The sequence below is a fragment of the Thermobia domestica genome, chromosome 2 (genome assembly GCF_964235325.1).
Source record: "Thermobia domestica chromosome 2, izTheDome1.hap1.1, whole genome shotgun sequence".
In the NCBI taxonomy this organism is placed as follows: domain Eukaryota; kingdom Metazoa; phylum Arthropoda; class Insecta; order Zygentoma; family Lepismatidae; genus Thermobia; species Thermobia domestica.
The window spans coordinates 203,711,641-203,726,607 of NC_137455.1; positions in this window are offsets into that span (position 1 = coordinate 203,711,641).

Consider the following 14,967-nt stretch of genomic DNA (forward strand, 5'->3'; position numbering starts at 1 on the left):
AAGGAGTTTGGAAAACTGTGCAAAGGGAATGGGACAAGATTCCCCTCCCAGTTCTTCAGAGAAGCCTATTAAAGTGGAAATTACGCTGTCGGGCTATTGTTAGGAACCAAGGGAAACACATCGAGCACTTACGGACCTGGCGCAATGGATTCTTCTAAATTTTTAGGTAAGTCGAAATTGGCCAAATATAGACTGAACAATCTCTGTACAACCACAAATGTGGTTCCAGAACAAGTTATAACTTATTCTTTTGTTGAAAAATAAACAAAAATGAACAGAATTTGTTATAAATACGAAGTTAAAGTACTGGCTATTTTATATAATAAATTTTGGAACTGGAAAAGCTTGGATTATTGATCTATATATATTGTGATTGAAAGTGAAACTTGGAACTCCATCTAACTATATCTAAAAAGTATTATTCAAGTAAGATGGTAATTGAAGTCATGAGGTACTAATAGGTGAGCCCACTCCGGGTTCTTATTTAAAAAATCAGATGCCTTTTGGTATGATTTAAATTCTATTTGAGCTTTATCTAAATTTTAAGTAAATCACAACCCATTATCTGTCCGAGTATCAACAAATAGTTTTGCAAACTCCACGTATAATTCATTTGAAATCTTAAGAAGTATTCACACTGATAAGATCATTAATGTTTATGGAGGCGTCTGAAGCGTCCTAGGGTATGCTGCAGATGTATTTTACTTATAATTGCACGTTATTCAGAACTTTCATGCTGAAGATATAGATATATGATAGGTATAGATAGATAATTGCTTGGTACAAGGGTGTTGAGGTGCGTTTAATTATATAAAATAAAGAAGCAACAAGAATTAAATATAATTTATTAATGCTATTAATGATAGTGGTACAGAATGTGGAATATCACTAAGAAATAAATGAATATAAATAATAATTAAAAGACGATTATATATATATATATATATATATATATATATATATATATATATATATATATATATATATATATATATATATATAACCTGTTTACTAAAGCAATATACATCACCTGTTAATTCATCTAGAGCTATCTCAAGTAAATGTAGGACAAGTACACCCAATTGCAATGAAAACATATATTACTAACAAGGAACGTAGCGGATAAACAAGGCATTTCCGCACCGAGTGACTATCACCACGATGATTAGCGATCCACAATTAGTCATGGTACTAATTTTCACACATATCTAGTTGTCACGGTTCGCATACATCCCTTGTAAGAGCAATTTCACTGATGCTGGCATATCCCAAGCATGTTTACCCGTAAAAAGAAAAAGAGTGTAAACAGTGTGGCAAAACCGCTCAAAGGTTATGGTAACTTCAGTTTGATGTGATTTGCATTTACAGTTGCAATATCCTGAACAGCTGGAAAAATACATTTTCCGTACATTTTCCCACTTTTTTGCAGAAAGCTACCTATATAGTTATTGTTATCACTATCCAGTTTTGAGAACCTTCCCAATATAATTAAATGTCCATTTTACAGTGAAATTCAACCAGAACATAATCAGCCTCATTTATGTTTCCATTGTAGTCTATAAAATCACCTAGGCTAATTTGGAGTAATAATTCAATTTCTTCATCTGATGAGGACAATTCGATCGGATCGACTTCATAGTGAAAAAGGCGTCTTTTTAAATTTTGTACTTGTTTCCTCTTTGTTGTTTTCTTAATGTTTCTCTTCTCAGCCAATAATTTCGTCTCTGGACACATCTCTTTTGTTTGAAGGAAATGTCTCACTGTACCCCAATAGCATATTATCAATGTCAATCGTATTTCCTCGGAACCACAAAAAGTTTAACTATTAACAATATTGTGACAAATATCGACAAATAATAAAGCATCTCATGCTCTAAAATTAATCTCCAATTATTTGATTTACTTTGATTTCTTCAGACATAGAGGAAATACAGAAAATTTACTTTACTTAATTGAAAATCACTGAACTCTAGTGATGAGCAAATGCAAGACCAAGACCAAGACCCAGGTGATCTTGGTCTTGGTCTTGCACATCCAGTCTTGGTCTTGCACTGGAACCCAGGTCCGTGCTGGGTCACTAACGAGGGCGGTGGACAAGTCTATCAAAAGGGCGCCCATATAAATGTGAATATATATATATATATATATATATATATATATATATATATATATATATATATATATATATATATATATATATATATATATATATATATAGTGTCGTCGGGAGGTGTCATCTTAATTAATATACTGAACGTCAGGAGGTGATTCCTGACACCGGAGATAAAACGAAAAGTATAGACCAACCTGGGTGTAGAAATGCCTCTGAGCTATGACCACCCGAAAATTTTCGAGAAAATGCAACAGCAGCCATACTCGAGAACAAAATGTCAGATCGAAATTGTGCAAAAGGGAATGTCCATTATTTTTAGTCGTAGATTCCATTAGTGTACAATCGGATGTAGTGCAGTGGCGGTGCAAGGGCGACTCCCAAAGAAACTGGAGTATTCCTTGGAGTATTTTATCAAACATATTTTATCAAACGTATGTGTACACGAAACAGCTGTGAAGAATAACAGTTCACAGTCTGATATTGTCAACCGTTAACCGCATTGCAAAGATGACATTGCCGAAGCAAATTATTCCGCGTGCGGTCAAAAACACGTGAAATTTCGGAGTTGAATGTCGCAGCTATGTTAACTCGAGCAACAAGTTCTTCGGCAGTCGTGGCTAGTGTTGAATACAAAAGGCGTTTCATAATGCCGCAAATAAGAGATCAAGGGGCGTGAGGTAGGGTGAAAGAGGTGGTCATAACACAGGTGAATCTCTCCCAATCCAACTATCTGGGAATGTTTCATTTAAGTAGGTTTGCATATACATGTCAAATTGTGCAGGTGCACTGTCATGCTGGAATCACATCTACTGTCTTATGTTCAAGGACACATGATCTAACAATTTTCGGAGAACATTACATAAAAATAAAGATACGTACTCCCACACAGGCAGGCCGGTAATAAATAAGGTCCTACCACAAAATTATTCACCATACTGCGCCGCGCGCTCACTCTAAATCTCTGTGCTGATCGTTCACTAGAGTTGCATGTGGATTTTTACGCCCTACACATGGCTACTGCTAGTTTCAGGACGATCTTTGATAATTCCCAGTACGCTGTGTTTAAATTCAACTGTCCACATGGTGCAATTTCCTCCGATTTCATGTAGGGGAAATTGAAGAGACTCTATCTCCCGAAGGCGAATATGGAGGCGTGGAAAAAATACAGGGAAAGTTACTCTCCTATGAGGGTGACGGTTACGATATAAACCCCTTGCCTCTGGGATATTTCCCCTTATCTTTCCATAAATGAGGTGCATATATCTGCCAGCTCGTGAACAGGGTAATCTGCCATTGCGCAGGCACATTACTTAAACACCAACGTCTACAGTTTTACACGACGTGAATACCTGGACACTACACTCTATCGTGGTACGCAACACTTCCTATCCTGTTATACAGCAATTCCACACGTAATATCAGATCACCAGACATTGTATATCACTCACAAGTTGCGTCAGATGCCTACTATGACATAGCCACGCTAATTTATGCCATCCACATCAAAACTGCAATACAGCCTTCCGCGAGCCACTTGCAAGTGGCATACAAGGAACGATAATTCCGTAAGTACTGCTACGTCTAAGCAAAAGTACACATTCTCTTTCCTCCGTGTTGGTATTTCATCCACCTCCAAAGTACATAGAGAACGTCGAAAGAATATTTTCCACCATTTGTTGCATGTGTTTTCTTCTAGAAACAAAAAAATTGTTACACCAGTGACAAAATCAAAATATAAGTGGGCTACACTACGACACTATTTTGGTATATTCACAGCAGGAATGTAGTTTTTCGGAGGTCAGGATTAAAGGGCATTTTTCCAACTCCAAGAGAGGGGATAAGCCCCTCGAAAGTATCCCTGGAAGAAGGTTTACCTAACGGATAAATTAAGTATACTGTTCCAGCGCATTTCTTAGTATCATTATGCAACGTGTACAAAATCTCGTGTTTCATCAATTTTTGTTGGTTCTGTGCACAGAAGTATCATATTCCACGGAATTACATATTACGAGGAGGCAATCCTTTAATGCAGCTTACTTTCGCCCAATATGTATCTGGAAAATTTCTTGTACACTCGTTGATCACATGTGATCTTTGCATTTTTGAATAGCCTACATGTTATGTTTCTTTACATACCACCTAACTGTTCTATGCACGATCTTTTTAAACCTAATCTGGATCAAAGTTATTTTTTCCATCTTCACACACTCGTAACTGGACAGAAAGCCGTTCATTTATCATCCGTTATCAATAGCCTAGAAGATATAACTGTGATACGTTAAAGAATTCTTTTCGTTTATATTATTGTCCCGAGAGTTTATTTTGTGCTGAGACGAAATAGATCAATCACACATGTGTATACCTCTTTCTTTCGAATTCTAAGTTTTGTAATTTGAACGATGTACTATTAGATCTACTTTTGATTGTTGAAATCTTGTACTTGATTGTTGTTCATTGCCCTCATTCAACGTTTGATAAAATAGTCGACGGAATACTCCAGTTTCTTTGGGAGGCACTCTTGCGTCGCCACTGTACACTAATGGGATCTACGACTAAAAATAATGGACATTCTCTTTTACCCGACTTCGATCCTATGTTTTATTCTTGAGTTATGGCTGTTCTTACACTTTTCCGACAAATTTTCGTGTGATCAAGGCGCCAAAAGGAGGCATTTTTACACCCAGGTTGGTGCATACTTTTCGTTTTATATCCGTGTCAGGAATCACCTCCTGAAGTTTATGTTAATTAAGTTAGACCCTGTATATATACGGGGGCCATTTTATGTATTAAGACCCAAAGTATGTTTAATAACGTAAATAGCTAAGCTGTGAAAACTTCTTTATTAGAGAAACATTTTCTAGTTCTTGTAAGATTTTTTTTGTCAAACAAAATGAAGCTAAATATATACTAATAAATCAAATACAATAGGTACTGATTATTCCAATACTGCTCTAAAACACACAGAAATAATCACATGACAAAGGCGCCTCACGTAAAGGGCGCACTGTACCCTTCACGGGTTCTTCACCAACAGTATGTATTCATTGTACAGAACTGTGCCATACAGAAAAACAAAACCGTTTAGCTTTGATGTGGTTTCGCTAGGGAGCCTTTGCAAAGGGCGCACTGTACCCTTCATGAGTTCTTTACCAACAGTATGTGTTCATGGTACAGAACTGTACCATACAGAAGAATAACTGAAACCGTTTATCTTTGATGAGTTTTCGCAAGGGCGTCTTATATAAAGATCGCACTGTACTTATCATGGGTTCTTTACCAATAATAACCGTAAGAATGTATTATTAAAAAATGTACCTTTATATATAATGTGATGCTTCGGAGGGCGCACCGGGACATGTCCCGGTATCCCGGTGGGCCAGCACGGGCCTGCTGGAACCCTTGGTCTTGGTCTTGAACACCTAGTCATGCAAGAGTCTTGAAAGGGTCAAGAGTCTTGAAAGTCTTGCATTTAAGAATTCTCAAGCTTTTTATAGGTAATTTTTACTACGGATATAATGGATAATAAACTTCACAATGCGTCAATAGTAACGGCAATATAATGCATGTTTCTAAATGTAATATAGTTTAACTTTGTATAAGTATCATGATAGTGTACAACATAGGTGATGACCTTTCCTTTATCTGCACAAATAAATCTCGGTTCGCTCAATGAGACTACCATAGATTCTCTACCATTTGAATTTGAAACTCATATTCTTTTACTAAAACGAAGCCTTACGAAATCTTGAGAGACAATTTAACTAACTACGCCATTTGAAGCCATAGGAGGATAAAACTGCTTGATAAACGTGACGTGGCGTGTTATGGATATTATGGATTTTATGGATATTACATTCCAATCTGCTATGGTAGGTTGTCCACAGAAATTGTTACATGTTGAAATGAGAACGAAGATTTTTCTTTCTTTTCTATACAATTTATCGCAATCCGAGCTCATAATCTGAACAAACAAACGTATGTGAATTGGCTCCTTCACTTTCAATCTTCTACTCAAAACCAAAACCAATCGTTTATTTCTCGTTTGTTATTCATTGTTTTGAAGAAAAAAATAGTATGATTCGAAAAACCAGGCAAACACAACTAAATAACCACCCAGGATATTTGGAGAAACAAAGTGTATTCATTTCCTATTTATGTTCTAGCTTCATCCTGAAACCATGAACAATATTGTTGCAGAGTCAAACATGATAAGAACTGGGAAACACTAAAGGAGTTACAAACTATAAAAATATAAGATACATTAAATTGTTAATTTAACAGTTAGTAAATAGTATTTCTTCTATATTTGATTTATTCTGTAGCAATGTTATATCCTGTAGTGCATTCCGCAATCTTGATCGAACTAACAATTCTTGCTACGACATTCATCTAGAATGCTTATTCAACTCTCTCCGTCGTGTAAAATCTTCGTTCCTCTTAACTATGAGTAATGAACAACCGAATGACCTGCATATCCTGAGTTTTTACCGTAAACGAGACAACAACAGGAAAGAAACTTTTATGAATGATGTCATTAATTCGCTTTGTAGCCTTACCACCTTCAAGTAGTGCTCAAAACAGTGGTAGAGAAAAAGTAAAATGAAATCTTTTTAAGTTTCACGTCCCACGATTATCCCCTTTAGGCTAAAGGAGACGATGATTAAGAAGTGAATGATAATGGAAGAATTGATGGAATGATAATGTGGGAAGAAACCCGCTCACAATGTTGTCCACCACAAACTGTCAAGAATCAAATCAGGGACCCCACGCACCAGAGGTAAGCGCCCTACCACTGAGCCACCGTGCTTCCCATAAGGAAAAGTGAAGAAAAAGGTAAGTAATTGTAAATAATAAAATTGCATAATACTTATTTCTATTTCAGATTGAATAATAGCAATGAGGATTTAATACATTTATGTGCTTATTCAATACCACAAAAATTTTAATTTATAAGAAATAAATCTCATTGTTTTGAGTTGTACACATATTACATTCTGTATATGCAATAATAATAAAGTTTGAAATTACCAATTTAAGCCCAATAAGCTACCTGATATACATAAAAAGAGTCGAAATTAAAACGACCTGCTTTTGTCCCTCCCTGGAAAACAAATCCAGGAAAAGAATAATGTAGATTTCGGTTTCAAGTCAACGCAATTAGATCTCATGTGTTTTGGTCGAGAACAAAGCTAATGCAACTAACATTTCTAACTCTTCATAAAGTTAACTTATCAACGAAGGCTATTTCAGACTATTTCAAGAAAGAACGAAGGTTAGGCGTTTTACTTGCTGCTGATTTCTGAACAAATCTTCTTTTTATTAAGTTTCGTCGTTTGAGCTGAAAAAAATAATGTTTCCACATCAGATGATATTTACTTGCAGTAGAGAAGTTTAGTCTTCTCCTCTCAAAGTATTTCCATGGTACATTCTAATTAGGTTTGGAGTCCAAAACAACCATTAGATCAACGTTGCTTGAAATATTTTACCTACCTCTATTTTAATTATTATGTAATTCAATTTCAATAAATCGTCAACAAACACAATAGGCTCAGGTTATAAATAAATTAAGCTTAATAATTTCTAATTTCGACTAATGTCACTATTATTATTATTATTATTATTATTATTATTATTATTATTATTATTATTATTATTATTATTATTATTATTATTATTATTATTATTATTATTATTCCTATTTTTTGATCTCATATTTTCATTCCTTTCGGAGTATCTTATTCTTTTAGTAGCAGATTGCCCATTTCTCGTACGGAGAGAATACGTTTCATTTTCGAGATAAAGGGCAATGGGGACTGAATTTGGATTTAAAAGGTATCGGAAGTGTTCGTCTCAGCGACCCCGAAAACTATGTAATCGATTTGTAATCGACACTAATATTGGTCATTTTCGATATCTTGTTCATATCTTCCCCTCCCATCACCAAATTTGCGGGGCTGAATTTAGATTTAAATGAGATTGAAAGTGTCACTCTTCATCTCAGCGACCCCAGAAACTATGGATTTGAGGCATTAATATCAGTCATTTTCGATCATTTTTATACATATCTCCTCCTTCTCCCAAGTTGTGGGCTAAATTTGGATTTACACAGCATCGGAAGTGTCACTGTTCACCGAAGTTGCAGGGCTGAATTTAGATTTGAATCAGATTGAAAGTATCACTGTTTATCTCGGCGACCCCAAAAACTATGGATTCGATGCATTAATATCAGTCATTTTCGATCATTGTTATATATATATCTCCTCCTTCCCCCAAGTTGCGGGGCTAAATTTGGATTTACACAGTATCGGAAATGTCACTGTTCACCGAAGTTGCGGGGCTGAATTTTGATTTGAATGAGATTGAAAGTGTCACTGTTTATCTCAGCGACCCCAAAAACTATGGACTTGGCACTAATATCGGTCATTTTCGAACATTTTAAAATATATCCCCTTCCCCTAAGTTGCACCGTCAACATCCTAGGCCAGAACCTCATCTATATTGAAAATCTGGTCGAGATCGGTCGGCTGGTTCAACAGTTATGAAGTCACAAACAGTCACTTTCAATTTTATATATTACAATATTCCATTTTTTCTCTGAATTCGATTCGATGTTTTCCACTGCAAGGAAACGTATTTTATTTTTGGAATGTGAACTACTTTCCTTTCTTACTGAACCACAAACTCAATATATTGCCCGAACATCTACTCATTGATATGAACTATCACTCATATTGAAGCCCGTTTTATTTTAGGTTAGACTACCCTATTTTAGATTTAAATCTATCCTATAACTGTTAATAGGCAACCTTCATATATAGGAGAGTTCGGTGGGTTGCCTATCTTCTGTCAATGGATTATACACTTAAAAGCTAATTTAAGTACGGTATCAGGATGTCAACGTGAAAACTTTCCGTCAAAATACGCAACTGACAACACTTTTGACGCTTTGTAAAGTTTCCTTAATATCCACTTAATCATCTTCAGTGATTCCCGACGAATCTTGTTCATGTTTATGAAAGGCCAACCTTACACTTGAAGTTCAGCTTTGGATGGAGCATCAAATTTCAGGAAACCAATCCCGGAGAATTATCTACGTGAGTGTAAGAAAAAATACTCTTATTTACCTTCGTTTCTTTCTTTGTTTGCTGGGCTCTTCCACTGCGGTGACTTTTTGTTGGTCCCTAGTTCGTAAATTTGTTGACCCAATTCTCGCTCCAGTAACGAGCCACGACATGGCTGGGTCACCAAGATGAAGGTCCTAACAATGTTCATCAAAATGCGCCTTCAGTTTCAGAGTTTATATCCTAGACACAAACTCTACAAATGCAGTGCAAGTTTCAAACAGATATAAGGATTCAATGCACTGTTCTGAATAAAATATTGTACTGAAATAGTACCCTGAATAATTCTTCACGGTTCTCGTTCACAAGATTCCTAACTTTGAAATAATTTCGAGGGTTGTAGTCATCGAAATTGTCCTGGCTTCCGTTTGTTTTCCATTAATGTTCTGTCACTCTTGAAGCAATAATGTAATTTACAACACCTTGCGGGACTCAATTCGTAATTCCCATACGTCTGTTGTTCTGTTGTGTATAGTTTGAAAAATAACCGTTCCATATATCTCTAGTTTCGTGCAGAACTGGTTAGTTCTTTGCCCAACACTGAAACTGGAAATGTGTCCGTGCACATTGTCACAAAGCTTCCGTTCTTCCCAGAACTTCACCGCGTGGCTATTCATTCAGGAAGGTCATGGCTTTCCGTATTTTTAAGTCGTCTGCAGCTGCTCGTCGTTTTCGGATCCTGAACTAGTGACAGAATATTATGCCACCACTTCGTACAGCTAAGCGCAATTGCTCTACATTTGTTAACATATATACGTTCAGAGCACTAGATCCGCGTCCGATATCTGGTTTGGATTTCACCTTAAATTGTAGATTCACGTCTCATATAGTCTTGGTAATGAAAAGGGGTGTTAAAATTAAATCCAACCAATCAATGAAGTTTCAAAATGAAGCCTCTTTAATTAAATACGGTTACACTTCTTGTTTATTCATATTAAACTAAAGACACTGATTTCGCTCTTTTTATCGGTGCCGGCAGAGGGGTAAAAGTAAGGACACTCTGAAGTAGTGCACACAATGAAAATTTCTGGAGTAATACTACACTGAACATATTGTTTCGTGGAGAGCTTATGATTGTGTTCATACATTTTTTTTCGTTTTTAGGTCATTTATTTTTCACCTAAAGTTCAGCTTCTTCACTTAAAATTATTTCGTTATATTTATTCTATTCAGAAGTTCTCAAAGAAGCATATCATGGTTACTGGAAAATTGTCTGTTGTCTATAATCTTGCAGCCGTTCTTGCGTTTACATTACGAGCTGGGATATTTCTCCCTATTCTGTATTACACTCTTGATAAATTTAACCCTACATCATTATCCAAATTGATTTTTGATCTTCAAATAAGTAAGAATTTCCTCAAATTTGACATCCAATATTGTAAAATCAGAATATCCTAACTTCTTTCTTCTGTACCCCTTGTTAAATTTTTATCACAGATTCTATTCGCTATTCTGAAATATATTTTTTAACATTTCCTTTATATGCATTTATTTGCAGACGATATGGCGCGTGTTGCAGAATCTGAAAAGAAAATCAATAAAATGTTAGAAAAAATGAGAAAGGGCTTTGAAGAATATGGGATGAAAATAAATGTTAGAAAGACAAAAGCCATGGTGATTGGAACGAAGAGGTCTGTGTCAAATATAAAAGTAGGAGGGGAGAAAATAGAACAAGTGAATAGTTTTCGATACCTGGGTAGTGTTCTTAGTAATGACATGAAATGCGAACGTGAAATAAAAGCGAGGATAGGAATGGCGAAAGAAGCCTTTAAAAGAAAGAAAAGTCTGTTTTGTGGGACCTTGAACAAAGAGTTGAGAAAAAGACTCATAAAATGCTTCGTGTGGAGTGTTGTACTGTATGGGGCGGAAACGTGGACATTACGTAAAGGTGATGAAAATAGACTGGAAGCCTTCGAAATGTGGGTGTGGAGAAGAATGGAAAGAATTAGTTGGGTCGAGCGGAAAACGAATGAGAGAGTGTTAGAAATGGTGGGTGAGAAAAGAACACTTTTAGATATTATTAGGAAGAGGAAGAGAAACTGGTTGGGACATTGCCTAAGAAGAGATTGTATTATGAGGGACGTCCTAGAGGGTATGGTGGCGGGAAAGAGAGGGAGGGGGCGAAAGAGACTACAATTAATGGATGATATTAAAACAGAAAGATCATACGCGAAGACGAAAAGGTTAGCGGAGGACCGTGGAGCATGGAAGCTTCTCAGCTGCGGCAAGTGACCTGCCAATAAAGGCAGAATACCTATGATGATGATATATGCATTTAAAATTCCACTCAAAAACTTAAAAGAAAACTCTACTTGAAAGGTTTAAAATGTTTGACTTATGGAACTGTATATGAAAATTGACACACTAAAATACAAATGCTGAGCGAAGCAACGTTTTATTATAAAATAATAAAATAATAATTGTGACAGTTTCGGATATCTAACATATCCTTCTTCAAACACTATCGAAAATATTATCGAGAATTTCATTTATTTTCGATAGTGTTTGAAGAACGATATGTTAGATATCCGAAACTGTCACAATTATTATTTTATTATTTTATAATAAAACGTTGCTTTGCTCAGCATTTCTATTTTAGTGTGTTATTGAATATAGCAAAGCTAGTATGAATCAGATAGTTAATGAAAATTAATTAAAATGAGACTAATGGTACTTGTGAGCTGTTTTAATTCTGATCATATCAAACTTACTCTTCACCAGTACAACTTTAAAATTAATTAATATATTTATATAGTGTTTACATCGTAACAAAAGGCTAAATGTTTAACTGCCATAACGAATAATTTTCCACATATTTATAAACAGCCTCAAACTTATCTCCAGAGGTACGCGTATCTCTGGTTAGAAACCCGTATTGTAAAATAATCCCTTTGGTATATTCGGCTGTTTCATCTTCATCATCTCCGTTAGATCAATTCCTAAAACAACTTTGAAATACATATTAATAAAGAATATAAAATGAAACAAAGATAATTCTGTTTCAAATTAAGACCATAATATGAATATCTATATAGCGACAAATTTTTCATTAATAAAATTGAAACAAACAAAACTACAGCAACACAGAGCTAATCGGGTTTTATCTATACCTCAACATCAATGGTAGTATTATATCTAATGATTTCATTATAATAGTAACAGGAACATTAAGGAAAAAATTAAACGCAGTTTTTTGACCAAAAAATGCCATAAGTAGTTGCTTGGATTAGTCCAAGATAGAAAACCCACATTGATAATTAAATCCTATACTACATAACTAAGCTTTTCTGTTGTCCCAAATTTATTTATTTAATGGTAGTAGAGAAAGATGAAAATTGATTTTACTTCACTTCCATTGTATGTGCAAAGTTTATTTACAAAAAGTAGGAAACAAGTTTTAGGCTTTAAAGAATCAGAATAATGATACTTTTAGCTTGGTGTGTTTTAGTTGTTTGTAAAAAGTACATTTTCATCAACACGTTTCATATACGTACTGTTCTTTTAATAAGGGGTAGAAAAAATTGTTATTATGATTACACTAAAGTTGAAATGAGTGTTTTTGAGATTACTTTGAAGTTAAGTTTAGGAACCAAATTGATAATAATCAACATTAATGTTAATGCTAAAGAACTATCGTCATTAAGTTATTTGTACACTTCTAAAATAAAATTACTTCAGTTTTCTATTACATTTACCTGAAAAAACTGTACTTACGCAATAACCAATATTATTTAGTACAAATCTAATCTTTGAAAGTCCTTAAACCTTGCATCTATTAAAATAAGATGTTTATTTTCACAAAATAAACTCGATATACAGAGGAACTTTACGTTTGATGTAATTGATTTTACAGCCAGACTTACAAGTGGACTGATCCAAACGTTCTTGCAACCTTGTTCTGAATCCAAGAAATGCATTCTGACAGAGTTCATTCAGAACGTTGCTAAGTATTTCAGTACCTTGTGCTTGAGATCGTTCAATCTGTCAGTTTCTGCGCATACACCTTAATTTTTGATGTGCCCTCACATTCAATAATCACACGCCGTAAAGTCTGGGGACATTGTCGACAAAGATGTGAGTTCCCTGAGGCCAACCCATCTCTCTCCAAAACGACCGTCAAGGAAATGCCGCAACTTAACGGCGAAGTGTGTGGGAGGGGGGCAGAGGGGAGTGAAGCCTCTTGATGGAAATAGGCATCGTTAATGATGCTAAAGGCCTCTGAAGTTTCGGAGAAGGAATATTTGTGGGTAGATAGCACCGCTTATGTGTCCTCCGCGAGGAAGAATTTACGAATGTAATGGTGCACCACACATTGACCTTGGGACTGTCTTAATCATGGTTCTCGAAGCCGTGCTGGTTGCCAACCTTTCAATTTCGACAATTGTGTTGATTCACTTTTCCAGACACAGAACTTGCTATCATAGAAGAAAAGAATGAAAGATATAACACGTTATCATTCTTTCACAAAATTCCTTCCTGATGTTGCAGTGCTTTTCTATCAGATCGTGCACAAATCTCAACATAGGACTCTTATTTTCGAGCGTAAGATACTGTCCAACGCATTGCATTCACCATCACGTCGCTTGTTCTAGGGCTCACAGTACGAGACAAAACTGTTACAGTTTCCGTTGTCTTGAAGTTGTACCATTTATGCATGTTTGTTTCTGTGGAAGGTGCTTCCAAACATATTCTGAACCTTCTCCATACGAAAATACGATTATAACTCGGCAAGGAATAACATGGATTGCACCTTCTCTTGAATCGAGAACAATGTGGGAATTCACCTGTAGGAATGTGATCCCATTATTCAGCAGTGTGGACAGAACAGAATTTTAAAGTTTTCTCTGTGCAACAAACTTTATTTCGATGAAATATAATTTTACCTTCAGTGACATAGGGTTTTAAACTCAGCAGAACATTTAGGACACTCTACGTAACATCTATTTATGGAATCATCCATAATTAACCTTTTACCACTGTTTTAAGCTCAGAGTCCATACTTTGACGAAAATTAAGCCTCATGACTGTTAATCTCAGATATAGGTAAATGAGCGTCATTAAAGATTATCACATTTTTTGATTACCATGCAAATTGAAACATTACAGATATCTAGAGACGAAACTTTTTCGCAAATGCGATATGTGCGAAACGTTATAAAAACGCGTATATGTTTCAGGAAACCTCAAACTTTTGTTTCAGAGCCAGAAATCACGTTTATACTATCGCAAATATTTTGTGAAATTCGGAATTACTTGCGATTAACGCGAATAACAGCGAAAAAGAGGAATTCTTGCTAATTATTACTAATAATAACTAAAAAGCACATTTCCAATATTATTTTACTTAAAAATCATCGCATTGTACCAAAAACGTGCAGACGTTAAATTAAGTTTTCCAGAAAATCCGTAAGCTTGCATTGTGTGATGTCACTTTCTGGGATTTCTGCGTCACTAAAGCAGCCGGGACCCTTATACTCACTTTATTGTCGGGAAAACGAAAACTTTCAAAATAAATTAGATTTAGCTCAAGCAGGAAAATTTCGGATCTGTTGGTTGCTTATGGTGAATTTGAAAGTAAGGTTATTGAAGTTCTCAACAGTGAGGATAAGGAAGTTGACGTTGTATCATTGTTAAACAGTTTAAAAGTTAACCACAGGTCATTTGCTGTCAGCTCGTTACGTTCAATATGGTCACCAATCTCGAGTATTGATGCCTGAAATTGTTTGCCAAGTA